The sequence below is a fragment of the Equus przewalskii genome, chromosome 29 (assembly GCF_037783145.1).
Source record: "Equus przewalskii isolate Varuska chromosome 29, EquPr2, whole genome shotgun sequence".
Lineage (NCBI taxonomy): Eukaryota > Metazoa > Chordata > Mammalia > Perissodactyla > Equidae > Equus > Equus przewalskii.
In genome coordinates, this window is record NC_091859.1 from 4,230,156 (window position 1) to 4,255,577 (window position 25,422).

Sequence of the window (25,422 nt, forward strand, 5' to 3'; positions counted from 1 at the left end):
ACAGAAGGCTTTTTATGCATGCATGAATATTCAAGATTTAATCAGTGGCATGTGAAATGTATTGATACTGCTGAGAATTATTATTTTATGCAAATAGAACAAGCAAGCTACAGTCTTTTATTTGTTTACATGATACTGGGGGAATATCTGAACTTTTCCAGGAAGCAGATTTCTAGTCGTTTGTTAAGTCAATATGCCTCTCCCATCCTTCAGAGGGTAGTCACCGCCGAGGGCAGCAATGAAACACATTTTTTAGATGAAGTATTTCAAACATTTAATGTGCTTAATTTAAAACAAGCCATTTCATGATGTTAATCAGATTGTGACATCACTTCATTGTTTCAGATTCTCTGATTGGAAAGTCTAGCCACCTGGGACATGAGAGACATGAAAATTCAGACTTAAAGACTGCACATTTGCCTTTGATCATCTTACAGGGATTGTAACTTCTTTTGGTATGCCAGTTTCTTCACTAAGGTGATGACATCTATGGACCCTTTCCCCAGAGAAGCACATATATTTGGGTACCCGTAACATTTTACCCACAGTTTGATGGGATATTCACACGTGTCACGCTCTTTCATGGAACCCTTAGAGGACAAGGCTATCAGGTTAAGGACCCTTGCCTTAAAGCAACATGAGAGGAGGGTCTCAGAAGCCTGGATCTGATCTTGTGGACGCTCAGGTCCCCGGCTCTTAGAGCTCCCCAGGAGCGGCAGAGGGCATGGAGGGCTCCTCTACCTGAGTAAATAGGCACACGCCTTCTACAACTAGCATTTTGGTATGCTTTGATACTTGCATATGGGTACACTTCTCAAGATTCCCTTGACTGCAAGTCATCGAAACTCAAAATAACAGAAAAGAGGTTTATTGTCCTACATACCTGGGAACTGGATCTAGGACCTCAACAGTGTCATAGAGACATTCATGCTCTTTCTCAACCATCTTCTACAGATCTCTCTCACTCTCCCCCTCTCTCGCCTCTTCCATCTTTCACTTCTGCTTTTTCCGTGTTGTCTTTATTCTGAAACAAAGATGTCTACTAGCAGCTCCAGAATTAAATCCTCAACAGAAGAAGAGTTTCTTTCTTCCTAAGAATTGTGTCTAGTCCTGAGTCACCTGCTGGAGCCAGAGATGGACCACACCATGTGAACCGCGTGAGCTGAGAATAGGAAGGAATGATTCCCAAGGGGAAATCGAGAGCTGTTGCCAAAAGAAGGGGAATGGATGCTGGTGAGAGGGGCATAAGCGCACACTGTGTACTACAGTAAGTAGAATAAGTTATCCAAGGGATTAATAGATTTTTGGGTTTTATCCATCACCATTCCTGATTCCCATGCCACCATTTCATTAAAATAAGCCACACACTTGAAGAATTACTTAGGCCAAGAAAGATAGAGGAATTATTTGCTAAAATTGTATTTGGGGGAGGGGTTGTAATAATTCTCCATATTTGCTGTGAGGTTTCTGAAATGCATTGATTGTTCTAATAAGTTGATTTGTTTCTCCAGGCACTTGTGTTGATACTGAAAAGGTGATCTGCTGTAACCATGGGGACTTGGTGTAACCCCTTTTCATGATGATTATTCTCTCATGCACCATATTTCCTACAACAAATGGCTGTATTTTTTTCTTTTAATTTTGAAAAGAATAAAAAAGGAAAATGCAAAGAACAATGCAACCATCACCCAAGGCCCCTCTACCTAGAATTCGTAAATGTTAACATTTTGCCACTTTTGCCGCAGATTTACATAAATGTTTGTATGAGAAAATCTTACGTATATGCAAAATGAAGTTGCTCTCTCCACAGACCTGTATCTGTATTTTCTTTTCTAGAAGCAATAACTATATGATTTGATTTTTTACGAACTATTTAAGACTTACAAAAAGGCAGATAGACTAACAACACCAATGCTTTAGTAGTCATAATTAAACCTTAGACATAAGATATTGCCAATTAAAGCCCCTGTGTGCGCCTCCCTAATCCCTTTCCTCCCCTTCCACGGGAGGGCGGGGGGAGCGGGGAGCACCCGCTAAGCTCAGTGTTTATCGCTTCCATGCATTTGTTTGTTTGTACAGCTGCTGCACACACACACATAATCTTTAGATAAAGTAGGCTTTAAATATTTTATATATGACATATTTATACATTATACATTAATAAACATAATTAGTTATATAGGTATTTTACATTAGTCATGTACATATAAAGTATATATTATATATACACACACAAAGTTATATACATATGTACGCTGTATCTACTCATGTAACTTGCTTTTTTGGTGGAATAGATTGTTTTGAGATTTACTCATGTTGAATCTATGTAGTTCTAGTTCATTCTTCCATGATATAAAATTTTTGAAATTAGTGTGTAGAAGACATTGCAGCTCCTATCATAGTTTCTCTCTCGTTCTCTCTGGGATGGCTTGCCCTGGGAGAAACCGGCTGCCGTGTCTTGAGCAGCCCCAGCAAGAGATCCACATGGGGAGGACCTGGGGCCTCTGCCATGAGCCTCGTGAGAGAGCTGGGAGCGCAGCGCCCCCCCCCCCCCCATCGGTGGAGCCTGCAGATGACGCAGCTCCTGAGAGCCCCCGAGCCCACAGCGCCCAGCTAAGCTGCTCACAAGTTCCTGACCCTCAGAAACTGTGCAAATGTTTGTTGTTTTAAGATGCTAATTTTGCGGTAATTTTTACATAGACACAGCTAGAACAATATGGAAGCAAGTCTAAGCATTCCTGAAAACATTTATCGGATTTTGATGAAAGTGTAGACATGAAACTTTTTCTCAGGGGGAGTATTTTTCCTTGATTCTTGCCACCAGAGGGCAAAATGGTCACAAATGATGGCGGGGTGGGTGGGGCGGGGAGGAGGGGGGAAGAATTACAAGGCTTTTTCTTTTTCCATAGAACTGCAGGTGTCGGAGATGCAAAATCTTTGAGATCACCTGGTCCCGTTCAGTCAAGTTACAAATGAGGATTCTAATGCCCAGAGGCATTAGTTGACGGGTGGGAGGTCACAGAGACCTACTTCTAATTGTAAAAACTCAGCTGCATATGACAACATGCAGCCTAGATAACTATTAATCAATTCTGTTGTTTTTTAAAAATCTCTAGGTACAGAATAGAGAAAGATTTGTTTAATCCTCTCTATTTCAATTAACATATTAATATTCCCACAGCCAAAAAATTTATAACAACCATTCCCATTTATGGGCTGCCTGTTATGGGCCACTTCCCAGACATTATGTGCTACATGTCTTTTCATTCAATCTGCACAATGAACTTTGAAACTTACACTCATCAACGCATGAGAGTCAGGACATGTTAGCTAGAAAGAAGCAAAACAAACGTGAATCTGATACAGGTTAAATCTCATTACAGTGATTTAGGGAGCACAACTCAGTCTTTGATTATACCAGAAGTTTGTTGTTTCTGGAAATCTTTTAGTATGTTAAGATAACTAAGTGGCATTATGTACAGCATTGGAAGAGAAAAGAAAAACTAATTTTGATGACTCTCCTTTCCTTTTTCCCAGAGACCTTTCTCTCTCCTGCTCTCTCATCCTCACTCACGTACACACACATTGCCTCTTCCCGTCCTTCTACCTGACCAGCTGTGTGATCTTGGTTAACCTTCCCAGAGCTTCTTTGTTGCACGTTCTTCATTTCTAAATACACCTGCCTCCTTCAAACTTTCAACAGGGATGCTGAGCTCTCTTCCAAGAGAGAAGGACCCTGAGAGCTTCAGGGCAGAAGACCAACTACCCTGAAAGCATCTCACTGTAAGGAAGCTCAAGCTAGCCACGTGGAGAGAGAGACAGAGACATGCCTGACCACCTCTCAGATGTTCCAGTCATCACAGCTGATGTTCTGGACATGAGTAAGTGAAGAAGCAATCTTAGACATTTCAGCTCCGGTAGACACCATGTGGAGCAAAAGAACTATCCAGCCCAGATTGCAGGAATGGGAGAATTAATAAATATTTGGTGGTGTTAAGCCATTATGTTCTCATGATGTTTGTTACACAGCAATAGATATTTGAAACACCTATCAACATTTCAAACAGGATCATATATCTCTTGACGCTCTCCCTTTGCTAAATGAAATAGAATATTCCTTCAGAGAAATGAAATGAAAAAAGATAACAGGGTGGTAAAATGGAGGGAATACAGTTTTTACCTTCATAAAAGTCCTGTTAAAATAGAGAATTCCTTTTTTTCCTGCACTCATTCATGCTCAATAATACTTGTTTTGTTTTGTTGGGATTTTTTTGAGGAAGATTAGCCCTGAGCTAACTGCTGCCAATCCTCCTCTTTTTGCTGAGGAAGCCTGGCCCTGAGCTAACATCCGTGCCCATCTTCCTCTACTTTATATGTGGGACACCTACCACAGCATGGCTTTTGCCATGCAGTGCCATGTCCGCACCCGGGATCCGAACTGGCGAACCCCAGGCTGCTTTTCTTTCCTGCATAGCGTGCTTCTCTGTGCTATCTGTGTGTCTCCTGTTGAGGCGCTTCCTTGTTCTTTTAAAATTAGCAGTGACCTCCTTGAAGCAGGGACTCTGAATGACTTTCTATGCTTCTTCATCCTCTCACACAGTGTCCCTCCACAGTACATGTGTAACAAGAATTTGTTGAAAGAGCAGAAGTTGGATAAAGAGACCGCATCTGCGTTTGAAGCCCAGCTCTGTGACCTACTAGTAGTATAACCTTGGTCAATTTACTCAGTTTTTCTACATTTCCATTTTCTCACTTTGTAAAGTAGGAAAAATAATATTTTACATGATTGGTTGTCATAAAACTTAAACTATCCACACAAGTATAACACATACATATATAATGCAATTAACGCAGAGCCTGCATGCAGTTGAATCTAAGTAAATGTAGTTCCTCCTCAAAGAGGTTATTTGCCTTTAGATAAAATCTGGGGAAAGTGAAGATCACTGCAGTGATCTGAATGTTCGTGACCCCCGCCTTCGCATGTTGAATCCTAACCCCCAAGGTGATCTTATTAAGAGGTGAAGCCTTTGGGAGGTGATCAGTCTGACCAGGTGGAAGCGATTGGTGCCCTTCCAAAAGAGGCCAGAGAAAGCTCCCTTGCCCACCTTCTGCCATCGGGGACACAGAGAAAAGACAGGTTTCTGTGAGCCAGACAACTGGCTGTCACCAGACACCGAATCTGCAGATGCCTTGATCTTGGACTCCCCAGCCTCCACACCTGTGAGAAATCAATTATTGTTGTTTCTAAGCCTCCCAGTCTATGGCATATTGTTACAGCAGCCCGAATGGACTGGGACAGTCACTATTGCTAGAATTCAGTTTGAATGTATTTTTATTTAAATGGTGACTTTTCAAATTCTGCTTTCATGTAAGATAAATTTCTTATTTGGCCAGTATTAGCTGGCAATAGCTGAACATCTGTTATAATTTATCGAGAGTCACTATTTTGGAAAGTTGATAATATTACTTTTAAATCAATGACTGTGGTAATCAAAGTTTGCTGGAGCAAAAGAGTCAGAAGGACAGAGAAAAGGAGAAGCAAAATGACTCATTTCACAAACTATAGGTCTAAGGCCAGAGGGACTCGTCTTGAAATGTCTGTCCATGGTCACCTCCTTGTAATCTCCCATGATGCTGATAGGACAAGTGATGTGTCCTTGCCGAAAAGGAACCTAGGTAGAAATTTTGAAAAAAATGTGTCTTTCAATGAAAGACTATTGCCTAGAGAGAAAAAGCAAATGCCACGAATAAATAGTTTTTGTCATTTTCTATGTTTATCACACATTTATAAAATAAGTAGATACAGAATTATTGATATAGAATTTGAAAAAATTCAAATGAGATGATTATTAGTATTTTTTAGAGAATAAGCTGTATTTGGCAAGATAACACCTAATAGCTGAGATTCACCAGTATTTTAAAATGAATGATAATGAGTTAAAATTATGGTTAGGACAATCAGCTTAATGTTAAAAGTCATTTGTTTTAGTCTGTAACTTAGGAAACAAAACAGTAAGATTCAATTTATAGGATAATCTCTTTAAGTAGTAGAAACTATAGCCTTTAAAGAGGATTCAAATCTTTTCTTCTCTAACCGCTAGGGAGAGCCTTATCTGCTCTCAAGAGTTGCTGAAATAACCATTCTAATCTTTCAAAATCTGTATCATGCCTAATTCCCTGGTGTTTCATCCTGCAGAGAATATAAGGGTTTATGAAGAGATTTAGAAGGAGAAACAGCGGCTTCCTCTTCCTATAATTCATTCTTACCTTGGGGACAAATGACTGGGAGATTTCCAACTCACACGCCTGGCTGATGGGCAGTCTGTAGTCTGAACGCGTTCTCCAGGCCCAGCATTCTAGACAGCGTCTCTGATTGGAACAAGATTAGAACAATTATCTCTGTAACCTTAAAAGCACTGAGACTCTCTCCCAACAGTACGCCATTGAAAACCTAAGATAAACGGCAGACCCCAAGGATGTGGCAAAAGTACATGAAGGTGTTTTTATCCCTGGGCTCCAGCTGCATATAGGGTATGAGATGAGAGACTGTGTGAACTGGTTACACATTCCAGACCACCCAGATAGATCAATGGAGAGCCCTTAGGATTTACCGTGACAGGTACTATTATAATCTCTTTAGCTCTGCACTTAAAAATATATGTTTGGCTCAGTTTCCACCCAGAATTTGTGGGTCTATATCATTGTCAGGCTACCAATATCTTCTCAGAGAAGGGAACATTTTACTGAAAATATCTCTATTTCCCTCATTCACAGATTCACAAGCAGGAGGGACTCGAATGCTCCTTAGCTCTGGGAAAGTGGGTGACAGGGTTTGGGAATGGAATAGGTAGGAAATCTTCCCAAGTCCAACACTGTATTGGCCCTTTACCCAATTTCTGCTGATGAGCTGAGTAACGATGGCCTTGAAAATGCAGGTGATTGAGAAAAAAAGATTACAACTTCTATTGGGTGTTGCTTAGCATCTTTCGGACCATCTAGTCTTTCATTTATTCATTCCATAAAAATATATCAAGTGTCTACTCTATCCCCAGAGTTGTACTGGGACCTAGAAATACTGAGACAAAGTCCCTACCTGCTGAGAGCTTACAGTGTAGAGGGGGAGGATACCAGACAAATGTTTGCAGCTAAGTGTCACATATGGGAAGCACGTGGTCCTATGGCAATGCAGGAGTGCTCCTACTTCTTCCAGCTGGTAGAACAGAAAAGGACATCACAGTGATCCTCATCTGGGTACCCCAGCGCAAATAGTTTCCTGGGTTTCAGTTTCCTCAGATGAAAGTAAGAGGGGTCAGATTAAATGAATTCTAAAAGACATTCCAGTGACAAGGTGCCGGAATTCTTTCCAAACCTCTCCAATCCCGATGGCATATTCAAGACCTTTCTCTGAAAGCGCAGTCTGAGGACTGCTTGAGGACTAAGTACAGACAATAGCTCTGCCTTTGATCATCCCTAGAGTGGCAGCGGTGACCGTTCAATTTAGAATCCTGAAATGTTCGATACCCTCAACTGGAAATGTTCCAGGAATAAGGTCCATGTGGTACCCGCATGGTTTTGCTTTCTGTTTCCAAAGGCCCCCTTTTTTGTTTGTGCACCAAGCTGGGTGGGGATGCTACTCTCTTCTGCATCATAGTGAGCTGGCACGTGCCCCAAAGGTGCCACCTCAAAAGGTTGCACTCTGTCATTTTCCCCCCGAAGTAACCAAGTGGATTAGCAAGAACCTCAAATTATTCTTCTTAGGCCTTTCATTACTAAAGCAAAGGATAAGTCCCATACACAGAGACGTGTTCTCCATAGTAGCTGAGGTAGATATGCAAAAGACTTCTGTAGTCCATGCTGTAATGTGGTTCTTTCAACACCTTTTCCAACTCTTCTCTCTTGTTTTCTCTACTGTTGAGGCTAGAAAATGACTATGGTCAACTCTCAGCCTTTCTCTCAGCTATGAGTATGTAACTCAATTCTGGCCTATGAGATGTAGATGGAAGTCCCTGTGGACTGAGGGCTTTTTGTTGCTTTGCTTTTTCCCAATCTTCCTGTTTGAAACACGCCTCTGATGGCTGGAAGTATAGCAGCCATCATGAAACCCCAAGGAGGAAAGTCAGCACTAAGGTTGATGGAGCAGAAAGAGAAGGAGTTTAGTTCGGTAGTGATATTTCAGAGATGCTGTCGGCCTTGGACGGTCTACACTAAACCTGATATTTTAAAGGTTTAGCGGGTTCTTGTTCCTCAGAGATGAACATTATCCTAACTGATGAACTTCTACTAATGATGCTGGTCATATATAGAAGGGCCACATACGGAGACTTCAGGGTGGCCTTGGTGTGCTTAGCAGGAGCCTGACGTTGATCAGAATGTGCTTGTGTCTTTGGGTGGCAGAAAATCATCCTGGTTCTTTCAAAGCGTTTTGTCTTGTAAGCATGAGGTTTCAATCAATGAATTTTGGAATATTTGAGTTGAATGCAAACAAAGCTACCAGCACCAAGCTGTCCCTACAAGAGATGAAAATACTTTCAATTTTGAGAAGCCCAGGTTGTGACCACTCTGAACTCAATGGTGAGATGTTGTGCCCCTTTCAGAGGGATAGAGTCTGAGACTGAAAATATCTTTTTAAAAATGCAAGGCTGCCACAAGCTGTATATATGGGGCCTATTGACTAAAAGCTCCCACTTTGGAGAGGGCATTTCTCACATGTGTGAACATTTCGGGCATACAATAAGTGTTTTGTGTCTTATTAAACCAAAAGTACCTTGAAAAGATCCCCACTGTAGGCACCAGAGTCAGACTGCCTGACTCAGATCCTGGCCTGAACCCTCACTGGGGGTGCAGCAACTACCTCCTAAGACGTACATATGGACTGAATATTTGTGTCCTTCCAAAATTCATATGTTGAAATCTTCCTCCCAAATGTGATGCTATTAGGAAGTGGTCCTTTGGGAGGTAATTAGGTCATGAAGACAGAGACTTCATGTATAGGGTTAGTGCCCTTATAAAAAGGACCTCAGAAAGCTCTCTTGCCCTCTTTCCATCAAGCGAGGATACAACGAGAAGACAGCCATCTGCAACCTGGAAGAGGGTCCTTGCCAGAACACCATCCATGCTGGCACCCTGATCTTGGTCTTCCAGCTTCCAGAACTGCAAAAATTAAGTTCCTGTTGTTTATAAGCCACCCAGTCTGTGATACTTTGTTATAGCAGCGCAAACTGACAAAGACATTTTGTACAGTTAAATTTCTAAGTATTATCTATTGTTATAATTATCATGATAGAAGCTTTACCTTGAAGGTTTGTCTGAATTTCACTTTAAGTTGATATAAATTTTCCTTCTGTGTGTCTTAAGTTCTATCAGTTGTTTGGGGTAAGTGGTCTTAATACTTTTTTTAGTAGATGAAATGTAAGCCCACTAGACTCCTTGAAGTCCCTGGAGGTCCTTGGAGACAGGGAACATTCTTGCCTAGTGTCAAGCATAGTGTTCAGCACATAGTAGGTATATAATAAACATTGGTTAAATCATCAACTGAATGAATGCTGTGAAAGGAGGACAAAGGAATTCCTATGGGCAACTTTCATCACATGACGTTTTTGAAGGGCCAAATACAAGAGCCACAGTTAAAGCATACGGCCCCTGGTGTCTCTGGATACTAATTTCTGAGTTCCCAGACTTGTTTTTGGCTACAGTATTATTAGCATTATGAAAAGACCTCAAATTGCTTGGGTTCTCCTTGTTATTTATTTATTAGTGTTGTTTGGTTTGTTCAAGTGGGATAGCCAGGTGTGAGAATTAAATGTAAGCCATTGAAATATTCATTAAAACCTAACGTTCTCATGCATGGAAAAGCAGAACCATAGAAGAAGAAACAGATTTCATCAACTCCCAATAGTCCTTCTTTGGAACTTTTAGGCTGGAGTTGACTGGCGTGCATCGTCCATGAACACAAAATATAATTACGATGAAAATATAAACTGGTAAGAGAAATGAGCTCAAGAGGTGTCCCTGATTACCCCAGGCAACCTTGGGGTTAGCCAGAAACTCTTGCAAAGAGAGACGATAGAACAGTGACTTTGGATTCTGTCACCACATAGCAGGAATAAAGAAATTCCTGAAGATACTGAAATACAATTTTCTGAACTACAGATTAGATGAAAAGTTGATATCTACCACTTGTTGACATTTGACATATTCTTAGGTACTGTATCTATTATTAATTGCATTAATTTTGTCTGGTTATAAATTTAAAAAGCCAAATAGCCACAGCTTAAACTAAGTAGCTAATTTCTCTTTCATGTAAAGGAGTCCAGAGTTAAGCTGTGCTAGACTGGTGTGGCCTTTCTTAATAAATCTGATCTCCAAGGCTAGGGAGAAACTCAAGCATTTTTGTGTATGGCCGTACCACCCTGAACGTGCCCGATCTCATCTGATCTCAGAAGGTAAGCAGGGTCGGGCCTGGTTAGCACTTGGATGGGAGAAACTCAAGCATTTTAAATAGAATTTTGGCAGATTTGAGAGATCCCATGTGATGGTTTTGCTGTTTTGATTAAAATGAACTCTATATGGCTCTTAGCTAATTCCAAAACTAACATTCACACTTAAATAACAAAACTTTTCCATAATTTAGAATATTTTAAAACAGAACGTAGAATGCTACGTTGATTTAGAGAAGGTGTAACAGAGACATTAACATAAAAACAAAGCAGTTTCAAAATATGTTCACACACACTTGTGTGTGTGTGTGTGTGTGTGTGTTCCAGGATCATTAAATTGGAATAGACAAAGACTTTTTTGCATGTAATCCGATAATTTCTTTTTTGTTTTATCCCTTGGTCTACAATGAGCAAGTCACCCACATATTCTTGAAGATGTAGTTCTGGCCCTACAGGAGCCTCAAATCCATAAACAGAGAACTCCACGTGCTTTGTGTCTTTGGACACAAAGTGGTAAATGGCCAGGGCTGTCGCCAAGCTTGACACGGCGGAGAGTAGGGGAGTCCCGTGGGGCCTGTGGCTTCCTTTGCCAGGTGGCTTGAGAGAGACCTGAGCTGCAGAGGAGGGCATCTGGAAGAGCCTAAGTCCTGCGCCAAGTGGCAGAGAACCATTGCAGCTGTAATCTTCACTCAGCCAGACCACGTCTTTAATCAGCTGTGCCATCAGCGCCTTCGAGGCAGTTCTGCCACCCCCACAGAAAGCAGTTCCTAAATCCAGCTTATGGTGAGTGCATAGGGAAGCCCAACAGTGCTTAGCAGCCAGGCACCTCTTCAGCACACAAGAGGGCTGCCGGCCTCAGGGCCAAACAAGAGGCAGCAGGGTGTGACTGAGAGAGAAAGTCTCTGAAATGTCCCTGTTCTTCACGCCTGCCCCTGAACCCTCATTTAAAGAAGAATGTAAACTGAAATCTCTCTAAACATAAAGTCAACTCCGCCATCCACAACTCTGTGCTGTATGCTGAATTCACTAATACCGATAAGTTATGTCTGTGCCCTTTGACATTTTCAGTAATTCAGTTTATCAGGAGATAGATTTATGTGCCACCAATTTTCACTTTCCTCCTGACCATCTTCCGTAGCCTCATCACCTTCAGAGAGAGCCTCATACGGGATGCAGACGTGCACCAGGGCTGAAAGCACATTCTCTCACTCTTCCGGGATCAACGTCCTTTGTCAGGTGTAGCTATAACACTTGGGTAATATAGTTAATATGTCCAGATTAAGGCATAAGACTCTTTTATAAGAATAATTTTTCTATTGTTTCTAAAAAAAATCCAATATAATGTGGAATAGAGGTATCATACATTGTTTTTAAATATCCTCCAATTAGTCAAATATACACACACATGCACATACATACATGTGTTTAATTTATTTTAAAGTCAGTCTATTTAGATTTTGTTTAATTATGAAATATTTTAGACATACAGAAAAGTACAGAAAAAATAAAATAGCCATCTAGAACCCACTACTTGGAATAACATTTTGTCATATTGGTTTCAGAATCTCTAGCCCTTCACACCCAATAATTATCACCGTCCTAAGGGGGCACATGTCTTTCCCATGTATATCTGTACATTTTAACATATGCATACACCAGTATTGTTTTGTGCAATTTTAATTTATGTGTGTTATACCGAACATATTTTACAACACGCTTTTTTATTCAATGTACATCCTTATCAACATTTGCTATTCAGCCTTCAAATTTTATCAATCTGGTCATCACAAAATACTATTATGTTGTGTTGCAAACAACTTCTCCCAGTATGTAGTTTTTCTTTTCACTTTTTGTGGCATCCTTTGATGAACAGACAGTTTAAATTTTAATGTAATCTAATTTGTAAAATTCTTCTTTTGTGATTTAAATGTTTGTGTTTGGTTTAAAATTTTTCTCTCTTTGGAAAGTATGATCGTAAAATATTTTCATTTTTTTCCCTAAAACTTTCACGGTTTTATTTTTACATTTTTGTTTTAATTCACTTTGAATTGATTTTTGTGTGTGATGTAAAGTGGAAATCAAATTGTATTATTTCCAAATGGAAAAGCCTCTGTCCCAGGACTACTGATTAAACTGTCCTTTCCTGTGGCTTTGCGGTGCCTCCTCTCTCACAGATCTTATTTCCACATACAGGCTCTCGTCTGTTTCACTGGTTTACTTAGCTGTTCCTGTACTAAACATGGTTGGTTTTTTTTTTATAAGTAACAATGTCTAGTAGCGAGATTTTCTATATCTTATCCTTCTTTTAAAAAGTTGCCTGGGTTATTCTTGTCCCTTGGTTCATTAATTAAATGTTTAGAATCAGTTCCCTAGTTACACACACACACACACACAGAGCTGTTGGGATTTTATTGTGATTGCAATGAATTTAAAATTAACTTGGTATTAATATTTTGATATTGAATTTTTCTATCCATAAGCATGGTATAATCTTCCCACTTATTCAGGTCTCTCTGATGTCTTCCCATAACATTTCATACACTTGTGCCTATTTTAAGAGGTATTCCTAGGTATCTAGCAATTGTGTTCTTATTTTAAATGACATCTTTTAAAGTTACTTTCTGTATTGTAGATAATTAGGAATGTAATTAACTGTTATATATTAATATCATATGTAGCAAGCACTCAGGACACTCATTAATTCTGTTAATTTGTAGGTTCTCATAGGATTTTTACATAATCAACAATGCAGTCTCTGTATAATGGTAGTCTTGCTTCTTTCTTTCTTTCTTTTGTTTCTTTACCCTTTGCTTTCTTTTTCTTACCATGCTGGCTTGAATATCCAATATAACGGTCAATAGAAGTATACATTGTTTTAAAACATCCTCCAGTTAATCAAATATAACACACACGTGCGTACATAGATCTTTGTTTATTTTAACATCAATGCCTGCTTAGCTCTAATTACATGTTTACATGTTCCTTCGCTCACTACTGCTGTTCACTCATGGGTTCAATTCCTTTCTCACTGAAATTCGTCTTTGAGTAATTCTTTCAGCGCCAGTGTGTGAGCGCTAACCTCCCTAGCCTTCTTTAGAGAATGTCCTTATTTTACTCTCACTGTTGAAGAAATTGCCCTGAGAATAGAATTCTAGGTTCCCACTTTTCAGTATTTTATGGATATTATTCAGTTTTCTTTCTGCCTTTATTGTTGCTGATGGCGATATGGCTATCAGTCTAATAATTGTTCCTCTGTAGGTCACCTGTGCTTTTCCTCTCTTTGCTTTGAAATTTTCTCTTTATCTTCAGAATTTCATAGTTTCACTATGATATACCCACATGTGGATTTTGTTTTCTTTGTTCTACTTAGGGCCTGTGTGTTTCTGTAAACTCACCGAAATCTTTGTCTATTTTCTCCTTAAATATCGTCTCTTCCCCATGTTTCTTTTCTCTCTTTCTGAATTCCCATTGGAGTTTTGTTGTTCTCATTCTTTACTCCATTTCTCTTAATCGCTCTTTGATATTTGGTATCTCTATAAGTCTCTGCTCTTCATTCTAAGCCATTTCCTCAGATTTTTCTTCCAATTCATTACTTCCCTTTTCAGTCTGTAAGTTTTATTTGGTTCTTTTTCATATTTGTCTTCACTCTTTTAAGTATTCTATATTCTATTCTTTGCTCTCAGTTTCCAGTCCTTCTTTTATCTCTTGAATATGTTAAACATGTTTATTTTTATTGCCTTTTTCAGATTGTTCTGTTAGCTCAAGTTCTTATTGAGTGTTAATCCTCCTAATGATTGCATCTGCTGACTTTCCTTCATAACAAATATTACTTGTATAGTTAGTAATTTTTCCTATTGTGAGCTTGTTTTCAACTGAGGATTTTTTTCTGCTCTGGGAGTCCTGAGCATTCCGTGTTTGAACTATTGGTACAAAGCAGTTCTACTGGTTGCCTCAAGATGTTCATTGGTAGAATCACGTCATTCTTATTTTCAACATGTCATTATTTTCCAGGAGAGTGAATGGTTTTGGTTGAATATCATTTGTAAATAAGAGACAGACAAGATCTTCTCTTGCTGTCACTAATAAAGTACCTATCTCTTTAAAGTAAAAGTAATGGGTGTTTTCTTTTTTTTTTTTAAAGATTTTATTTTTTCCTTTTTCTCCCCAAAGTCCCCCGGTACATAGTTGTATCTTCTTCGTTGTGGGTCCTTCTAGTTGTGGCATGTGGGACGCTGCCCCAGCGTGGTTTGATGAGCAGTGCCATGTCCGCGCCCAGGATTCGAACCAACGAAACACTGGGCCGCCTGCAGCAGAGCGCGCGAACCTAACCACTCGGCCACGGGGCCAGCCCCAGTAATGGGTGTTTTTTAAAATTCTAATTTCCAAAATTGTCTATTTAATGTAAAGACTCCTAAGAATACTGATCTAGTTTTACTCTTTAAAATCCTTGTTGTGAATGTCCACGTTAGGACAGAAAATTTGGTCTTGGGTTTTGAACTGAGATACTGTAACTGAGAGCCTTTACACATGTATGAAACATTGAAAATGCTGCTAGATAACTGATAAGAAAGTTTGTCTTGGCCTAAAGCTAAGTAAAGACTCCTAAGAATACTGATCTAGTTTTACTCTTTAAAATCCTTTTTTTAAATGTCATAGAACATTTGTGTCCATGTGCCAGTCACTGCTGGAGCACAAGAATAAACGACATTGTCCTTAATTGAAGAATAGCCCCATCATAGACACAAACATGTAAACAAATGATTATAACATATTTTGATAGATGTTACATTAGAGGTACACGATCAGAGTCTTGGGATCATATAGGAATAGAGTCATGGAATCTGCGGAAGGCTTCACCAGAATGTCATGTTTAAGCTGCATTTTTGAGGCTGATGAGTGAAGGACTAGAACAATTCAGTACTGTTCAGCCTGGAGTATGAAATGGGGGTGGAAGAAAAGATAGGCTGGGGCCAGGTCATGGAGGACCTTGAAGTCTATGCTAAAACTTCAAATTTTATCCGAGAGATGGTCGAAAGCCATTGAAAAATGTTAGGCAGGGGAGTGAGTGGTAGGATTTAACTTTAGGCAGATGACAAAGTTGAGGAGCCGGATCGGAGAAGAGGGACACCAGTTAGGAGGCTATTCGAACGTTCTAGGCAGAACGTGCCCGGTCCAGATAAAGGGCGACAGCAATGGAGATGAGGGTGTGGACGACGGAACTGAGAAATATTTAAGAAGCAAAATCATCAGAGCTTGGAGACTGATAGGATGTAGGCAAGAATGTAAGGGGAAGAGAGAAGTCTCAAGTGACCCAAGGCTTTTGGCTTCAGTGAAGGAGTAGGTAGTGCTGAGATCAGAAGACAGAGGAGAAGCAGATGTGGGGAAACTAATGAGGGTTAAGTGCTTAGAGGAATCCAGATATACAACCTTGGTGCTCAGGAGAGAAGGCAGGGCTAGAGAATGAGAGGTTTGCACTGTTAATACATAGATCACGGTTAATGCCACAAAGAAGCTGCGTAAATCTGAGGAGAGCATGCAGAGTAGAAGTGACTTGGGAACTAGATTCCAGAAAGTTATCAGCGTTTGAGAGCAAATGGATGATGAGATGAAAGGGAACCATCAAGGGTGGGAGGGGAGTCCTATAAGCCAAAAAAGCAGAATTTCAGTAAGAAAATGTGTGTGTGTCTGTATGTGTATTATATTTCTACTGCAAGTCCCATTTCGGTACTTGTAAGATACATCTATTTACTATCTTATCTTGATGGATGGCAGGGACTCTTCATCTGGAAATGCATGTATTAACAGTTAACAAAGAAAACTTTGAAATTCTTGGGTGCAGATCTAGAAAAGAATGAGAGTTTCATCATGGGCTCATTTTCTTATCAGACCGCAGGATGCCACCATTGTTGTTAATAGTTATCGTTTATAGAAGAGTTAAAAAGCTATTCTTGAGGAGAAAGACATCTCTTTACCCCTAAAGTAACTAACTAAAAATCCCTGCTATTACACAAATTGAAAACCAGGAGGCAAATTTTAATTAAAAATATTTATAGCAAGTGGAATACCAGCTGCTAGATTCTCTCACTACTCACGAATGTGTTTTGCAGCTGGCCGTAATTCTCTCTTATTTCAATCAGCTTAACCAATAATAACAGCTGTTCATTAGGCAAGGACCATTTTATTAGCACCCATGTGGTATGTAGTGACTGGTAAAGAAGTCTTTAATATGAACAGTTTTTAAGAGAACCACACTTTGATTTGATGGATCTTTGTCTAAAGGACTTTCGTTTTTTTAAATACATAAGTAAAAACTTCCTTGACCTCAAAAGTGTCTCCATGTTCTGTAAGGCTCAAACATTTCTACGGATTTCCTAATCTATTCATCTGAAACTATAAGAACATCCTAGACCATATTAAACAAAACTAGGAAAGACATAACAGAAAGGGAGATTGGGAGGAACCGGAGAGTGTACACAGGATGAGTTTGATGCAATATTATGGTGTTTCTTAAGCCCATGATCTTAGAGATAGTAGCAATCTTATTCACGAATGTGGAACACCAGTGAGTCAGAGCCTAATCACAGCTTTTTGTTTGTTTGCTTATTTGTTTTGCTTTGTTTACTAAATTGCTAGTGTTTCTGTGTCTGGGAAGACATTCTGTTCTAGTTAGTGAAAAACAGAAAAGTCAGATAAGAATTCACTGAAAGGAACTGAAGTTGCTTAAGCCAATGACACACATTACAAATAAGGAAGTTAGCTAATTTACAACGTGTGTCAGTGGAAAATGATGACTCCTTTGAAGGGAACCTCGAGTAGAGCCTGATGCTCAGAGCTTGTTGGGCAAAGGCAATATTGCCCTGTTGGCTATACTCATGGGGAATAAACAAATCTGCTTAGCGTGACTTTATAATAGAAGGAAAAAAATGTTTCCTTCAGGAAAAATCTATAAAATAAGTGAAATATATACAAAATAAGGAGTCTAATAGAGTGCATTGTCCTGCTGTCAGAGGAGACAGCAAGGAAAAGCTAAACTGAAACTTCCTTCTCATAAACAGATCAAAGGCACCCATAAATGGGACATGCTCTTGATTTTCAATGTGTTCAGGATTCCCTTGGTGTACTCCTTCCTAAAAATATTCCCAGCTCCCACTTATTAGAAAATATTGTTTATGTAATTCAGCTAGATACCTGAGGTCAACTCAATCCCTCATTGTATTCCCCATTGTCTTATAAATTAAACTTTTTTTTAACTTGAAGCTCTATTAAATTGTAAAAAATGAATGACACCCAAAATGAATTAAAAACATTTTTTTGACTTACATATTCATTTTAGTTAAAGAAGAAAACAATGAAGGATATTTTAAGGTAGCTTTTTTTCCTTCATAGTTAAGTATGCTGCTTCTTATGAACAATCCTTTTTTAAACAAAATAAAATAGACTCTGAAATTGTATGTGAAGATTAAAGAGAGCAAGACAGAGCAGGAGACCGGAAACCGAACAACCTGAGTCTGAAGCCCAGATTTCCGCGGCTGCCCTTTCACCTACACCAAGACCCGGCTCCAGCTGTGAGGGGTCACTTGCAAAAATCTGATTAAACCTGTAGCTAAGGGTCTTTCTCTTTCTTTATTGGAAGGGAGAGGAAAGGGATTTGCTTTATTTTCTGTTTACAAGTAAAATGAAGAGGCTCTATGACTTTAAAGAGCTCTTCCTGTTTGGATTTTCTTCTAAAATGTTGAGCGCCTCCATTTGAGTCGCTGTGCTAAATTTACGCGCCAGGCATAGAAATAGTCAGTGAGTAAGCCAAATTTACTCCTAAATGGGCCAGAAACTTCATTTTAAAATAGATGAGAATTGGCAGGAAATAGAAATGAAGCCAGAGCAATTTATAAAGAAGAGCATCTGATTTTTTGTTTTTAAAGATGAAAGTGGAAAAACAAAATCACGGGGAGTGAGACAGAGGAGAATTGCAACAATGGGATGCTTTCCTTATTTCATTTATATGCTTAGAATAGCCATTTGACTTAATTTTTTTTTAATTTCATTGAGGTCACATTGGTTTATAACGTGTAAATTTCAGGTGCACATCATGTATGTCAGCTTCTGTATAGACTGCATCATCTTCACCACCAATAGTCTAGTTTCAGTCTGACGTCATACATATGCGCCCCTTTAACCATTTTGCCCTCCCTCTACCCCCTTCCCCTCTGGTAACCTCCAATCTGTTCTCCGTATCTATGTGTTTGCTTATTTGTTTATCTTCCACACATGAGTGAGATCATATGGTATTTGTCTTTCTCTGTTTGACTTATTTCACGTAGCATAATACCCTCAAAGTCCATCCAGGTTGTCACCAATGGCAAGATTTCATCCTTTTTATGGCTAAGTAGTATTCCATTATATATAGATATAACACATCTTCTTAATCCATTCATTTGCTGATGGACACTTACGTTGTTTCCAAGTCTTGACTATTGTGAATAATGCTGCAATGAACATAGGGGTACATAGATCTTTTTGAATTATTGATTTCATGTTCTTTGGATAAATACTCAGCAGTGGAATAGCTAGATCATATGGTATTTCTATTTTTAATTCTTTTGGGAAACCCCCGTACTGTTTTCCATAGTGGCTGCACCAGTTTGCATTCCCACCAGCAACGTATGAGGATTCCCTTTTCTCCACATCCTCTCCAACACTTGTCTTGTTAATAATAGCCATTCTGGGGCTGGCCCTGTGGCCAAGTGGCTACGTTCGCACGCTCCGCTGCAGGCAGCCCAGTGTTTCGTTGGTTCGAATCCTGGGCGCGGACACGGCACTGCTTATCAAACTCCACTGAGGTGGTGTCCCACATGCCACAACTAGAAGGACCCACAATGAAGAATATACAACTAGGTACTGGGGGGCTTTGGGGAGAAAAAGGAAAAAATAAAATCTTTTAAAAAAATTAAATTAAAAAAATAAATTGAAAAAATAATAGCCATTCTGATGGGTGTGAGGTGATATCTCACTGTAGTTTTGACTTGCATTTCTCTAATAATTGATGATGTTAAACATCACAATATCTTCTTTGGAAAAAAGTCTGTTCAGATCCTTTGCCCATTTTTTTTTTTTTAAAGATTTTATTTTTTCCTTTTTCTCCCCAAAGCCCCCGGTACATAGTTGTATATTATTCGTTGTGGGTTCTTCTAGTTGTGGTATGTGGGACGCTGCCTCAGCGTGGTTTGATGAGCAGTGCCGTGTCCGCGCCCAGGATTCGAACCAACGAAACACTGGGCCGCCTGCAGCGGAGCGCGCGAACTTAACCACTCGGCCACAGGGCCAGCCCCATCCTTGCCCATTTTTAATTGGGTTGTTCAAGTTTTTTCGTTGTTGACTTGTATGAGTTCTTTATATATTTTGGAAATTAACCCCTTGTTGGATATATGACTTGCAAATATTTTCTCCCAGTCGGTGGGTTGTCTTTTTGTTTTGTTTATGGTTTCCATTGCCTTGCAGAAGCTTTTTAGTCTGATTTAGTCCCATTTCTTTATTTTTTATATTGTTTCCCTTGCCTGAGTGGCCATGATATTGAAAACGATGCTGCTAAGACCAATGTCAAAGAGTGTACTGCCTATGTTTTCTTCTAGGAGTTTTATGGTTTCAGGTTTTACATTCAAGTCTTTAATATATTTTGAGTTAATTTTTGTGGATAGTATAAGATAATGGGCTACTTACTTTCTTTTGCATGTGGCAGTCCAGTTTTCCCAACACCATTTATTGAAGAAACTTTCCTTTTTCCATTGTGTGTTCTTGGCTCCTTTGTTGAAAATTAGCTGTCCATGGATGTGTCGGTTTATTTCTGGGCTCTCAATTCTATTCCGTTGATCTGTGTGACTATTTTGGTACCAGTACTATGTTGTTTTGATTACTACAGCTTTGTCATATATTTTGAAATCAGGGATTGTGATGCCTCCAGCTTTGTTCTTTTTTCTCAGGATTCTTTTGTCTATTTGGGGTCTTCTGTTGATTCATATAAATTTTAGGACGACAATTTGTTTTTAGTGCAAATCCAAAAATACAAACGTGGAGCTTTGAGATGGCAAGTCAACAAGCAGAAATTATAACAGAATTCTTCGTCCTTTCTATTACATTTCCCTGGACATCCCCATTGAGACTACTTACTGGCTGCTGCGTAATCCTCAGGTTTATCAGAAGACATGCTTGTGATTTTCTGATCAGATCAGGACAGAATAATTAAAGTCTGCAAAGTACAAGTGGTTATCTGTGCTCTAATTCCATGAACACCAGGGGGATTATCAGTTCAAGATGCCCTCTCAGTCTGCTCTGAAAAAATTTACATGTGGGAAGCCCGTTGAATTTTGATTATACCAAATTCCGTTTCCTACACTCTCTTCTACAAGCTGTTTTTCAATCTTGGATAAGTTTTTATGAATGTGGCATGCATCTTGATTCATGAGGTTGTGTGCAAATCATAGTACATGGGTCAGAGAGGGACGGGGTTGAGTCATAAGGCTGGACATCTCCTGTTGTCACATTAGTGCTGTATGGCATTGAAGAGCTGTTTTTTCCTGTCTCTTGACATGTTTACTTTCTTTTAAACCAACTTAGATCTGCATGACTTTGTGTCTACTTTAGTTCTTTTGCATTTATCCTTAAACTGAATTGTTTCAGAAAATACAGCCCATGCTTTAAAAAGGGTACTCACAGCACTTCTGTAAGGATTATTTTAATGGTTTAGCAGAGAGTAAGAGGAGGGAAAAAAGAAAAAAAGAGGTCAGTTAGAAAGAAAGTTGCAAATCAGTCCTCTGTTTTCCTTTCTTCTAACTTTTCTTTCTGGTTCCCTCTGTATTGGGGGCGGGAGAGTTGGCTGTAAGGGGAAAGAATCTCAAGCAGCCCAAATTGAACAGAACCTGTGGGGCCTGAAAAATAAGTCAAGTAGAAAGGAAGAGAATACACGTAATCAAAGGCAAGTTGATGAATATTAATTAGTTCTCACAATTCCATCCCAGTACTCTATAATTTATTATGAGGAATTGAGTAGAAAAGAATCTGAAATTTAAATTTTCCTCTGTTTACCAGAGATATATTCCTTTATTGATTCTAATGAAAATTGAAACCTCAATTTCAAAAAGTTTCTGAGTAAATTAATGTCCAATTGTTTATAAAGACAGTCAATTGAATAGATATAAAATTAAAAATTGACGTCAATCTTGGTCTTAGATTTGTTCTTTATATAACGCATTCTTTGTGAACATTTGTATAAGTAAAAAGTATCTTTTACTCACTAGTAGGAAAAATATCTCGCTTCATGTACTTTCATGAAGTGTTTAGTGCCTTATGTTATTTTAATCTAGCGAGCAGCCGGAGGTTTATTGTTTTATATTAAATGAAAACCAGATATTTCTGGGCTATTGGACTCCTAGGCTGCAATTTTCCTCTCAAATCTGTATAAAGGTAAAACAAGGAAAAAATAGTCTGGGAGGAAAAAACCAAATTGGATGCTGGACACATACAGATTCCAACTTTTACTAAGAGTACATTGTTAGTCTAGCACAGTGCCAGGCGCTGGGGATAAGGAGGGAGTTACAGAAAGTGGAAGCTATCAAGGAGTTCACCCTCTAGGTGATGAGATAAATATGCCCATATGGATGAGCTGAGAGACCAGTGCACCAACGAGAGGGGTTGCTGCTAAGAACTATGGGCATTCAACAGTTGAGGACATCAAGGGTGGACACTGATGGTATAAGATCAGCAAGATGTCTTGAAAAAAGGAAGAATGGTTGTGACTAAAAAGATTATCATTGTTTTCCTATGCGGAAAAGTGGAGAAGATGACAATTTGAGTAAAGAGAAGAGAAAATCAAGAGCATTGGCTGAATCAAAGAATAATAAGGACCAGGCTTGGCTGAAGTGGAGCGTTTGGGCTGGATGAAGAGAAGGTAAGAAAAAGCAGAGCGAAGAGGGATTGAGGGGGACTCTGGAGGTGAGGAAGAGGAGTCCAGGGGAATAAAGTCTAAAACTTGTTTCTGTAGGTCGTGGCCAGTTGCCGAGGAGAAAAAGGGCGCTGAGAGACATCAGATTATCGGGTCGGGGACACATGTTTTTATTCAGACAAAATTAGGACATGAATTGCTCCCCAAAAAGTGTGGTCTTCTGAATTTCTTCCCTTGCATATACTGAGGCTTTTAAGTAATCAGTTGATCTCGATTTATTTAATCCATAAATATTAACGACATCACAGTAGATTAGCATGTATGGGAAAATCTACTGTATGCCAAACTCCCTCATATATGCCAAACATACCGAATGCCAAACACCCCATGGATGTTAACATACCCATGACACACTAACGTTACCGATAGTTAACTGACTGCTGCCTGGAGGTCACAGCACACAAACGATGAGCAGGACTTGAACCCAAATCTTCCAGATGTAAATCTCATGCTCTTTCCTCTATTTCACTTCATTTCCAATCTGTGCCAGTCACCGGGTTGAATGACTTTTTATTTTAAAAACAAAGCAGCATTGATGCACAGTTACATATTAATATTTTTATTTAAAACTATATCTCTACATACTTGGAGACAAATAATAATTTTATGATTTTCAGCAATTTCCCCAAATCAAGAATAGGTAAACTTTCAGATACTTCAAAAATAGCCAGTTAAAATCAAAATGTTTGATGAATGCACATTCATTTAGAAGTTTATTAAGTGGCATGTTTTACAGAAATTTCATTTTCACTAAAAATGGAAATTTTGTTGTTTGCACTTTTTTAATTCATGAAGGAATTACACTAGAATATGTAGTTTATTTGACTCATTTAGAGTTGGCTCCTGCACAGCATAAAAAGCTTATCAGAATAAATTTTTGTACATTCTCACATAAAATTAATCCGATTTTTCCATGTGTAGAATTAATAAACACGAAATTATGATAAGTGTTTAATAATTGGCTCTTTGGGAAAAGTCTTGAATTTAGTATTCGCGTATTTCTGTGGAGCAATGGTCTACAGAAGCCACTTAGAGGGATGTCTGTTTTCAAGCCACTTGGCTCTTTTCAAGCCACAAGAGGGATGTCACTGAACACAAGTTTGGAAGCGAGGCACATGTTTTCACCACACAGATAAAAATAGACATAACCTCAAGAGTATAGATAATAGTAAAATCCAGTGAACTAATTAGGAAGTGATGAGTTTTGAGTATTTATCAACTTTGTTTTAAATATAATTATTTAATTATATGTTTCTTTTCATCTATTTTTAAATATTGGCAGTATTTAACAACCAGAGCTCAAAATTCCTAAAAATTTAATAATCGGCTCTTGCGAGCCAGTAAAAGTTGCCGTTAGCATGCCACTTGGAGACCAGGACAAAGAAAAGCTTGCATAAAAGCCACGAGAATGTTTAGGCAAAGACAAAAACTCCTAGCCTATGTGAGTTGTAGTGGATCAATTAGATATTTATCAACATTTATTGAGAACTTAGTAAATGTCAGCTTGCTCTTTATGTCAAATTTCTTATTTATTCTTCACAACAGCCTCACTAAGTTGTATTACCATTATCACTTTTTAACAAATGGGGAAACAGGCATAGAGAAAGAACACAACTTTTCTAATAGGAAAGCAGGGATTAACTCCAGTTTTGTTTTGCTCAAATGCCCCTGCTCTTCAAAAAGTATACAGGACCCGACCCCTGACCCCTCAGTGGGAGACCTCCCAACCCTCAAAGCCACTCACAGCTCAGCTGAAGAGCTGAAGGAAGGTCTCAGTTAGCAAGCATGGCGCAGAGCGAGTCAATCACACAGACGGAAACAAAGGGCATGTTGACCCTCTTCCATCTAAAGTCCAAGGAAAGTGCACACACGCCTCCGATCACTGCATTGTTTACTTTCCACACACTTTTCTTCATCTGGCCTTTCCAGTTCCTGAAGAAATAAACACAATTTGGTAAGACTAAATGCTTTTTTCCCATTTCCTAGATTTCCAGCGCTTGTTCTGGTAAGAGTGGACTCAGTTCTTGTCTGCCTGTCAGAGTGATTAATTAGTTTAATTTCATGCTGTCTTCCCTGCCATCCTGTCCCTTCCCCCAATGACTAATAACTCTTCTACAAAGTCCAAACAAATGGCCACGGTATCTCATTTTTATTTTTGGAAGTTTTCCCCAGCCAAAATGCATAGAACCTCTTCACAGACAGCAGTTTAGAAATTCCTGGCCAGGATTCCTGCCTTTAACAGCCGCACTTGATATGGCTAGATGGCCCGCTGACTGATATCCTGGGTGGCATCATGCCAGCTTGAAAGTTGTCGGGCTATTTGAATCAAGAATCAGCAGTGAGCAGGGATAAATATAGATGGGCAGCATATAACAACCTCTGCGAGGGGCCATATCTTCTTCAGGAAGTACCTTTGTGCCAGCACTAAAGCATTAACACCACACGCCTTTTTCTACACTTGACATCTGTGGACACTTAGAGTGTGTGACAAAAGGAGGAAGAGAATGAGAGTGTAAAGGAAGACAAGAGAGTTTATAGGGGAAGCCAGTAAATCAGAGAAGGATAAATTGCAGGTGGGGCCCAGGAGTGCATTAGGAACCCTGCCACACTGGCTTTTTTAGCGTGCAGGGTGGGCACTAATGATAGACATCTTATTTCAAGGCCAGAGCTTAGCGCAACTGAAGGGAGAGGTCAGGAATGGGAAGTCAAACCTCTGTTTCTGGCCATGCCATAGACCTCCCAAGGTCCATTAGTCAATATGCCACATGGCCACCAGGTGAAACCTTAGGATAGGAAACAGCCCCTTCCCAATGAGTTAAAACTTGTCACGAACCCAGATCACAGGCATCTCGAGGGGGCGAGAAAATGCGGCTGTTCAGACAATTCCAGACATCCAGACAAGCTTGACATAGCTTTAACAGATTCATCAGTGAAATGAAGATGTCTGGTGGTCTAAATATGTGTGTGAGCGTGGGAGGACTTCACATTCGGGAT

The 25,422-nt window shown here is 39.3% G+C and overlaps 1 long non-coding RNA gene across 3 annotated transcripts in view; it reads left to right on the forward strand.

Annotated features, from left to right (window-relative positions):
• Positions 1-25,422, forward strand: part of LOC103551985 (uncharacterized) — a 40,074-nt gene that overhangs the window by 6,755 nt on the left and 7,897 nt on the right. For 2 of the 3 annotated variants that reach the window (XR_011534669.1, XR_011534670.1), the window contains 3 exons: positions 346-455; positions 1,036-1,267; positions 1,512-1,809. This is a non-coding gene — a long non-coding RNA (uncharacterized lncRNA). Of the gene's footprint in view, positions 1-345; positions 456-1,035; positions 1,268-1,511; positions 1,810-22,258; positions 22,375-25,422 lie in introns of those variants that run through there. The other variant, XR_545131.2, reaches the window with a different exon arrangement.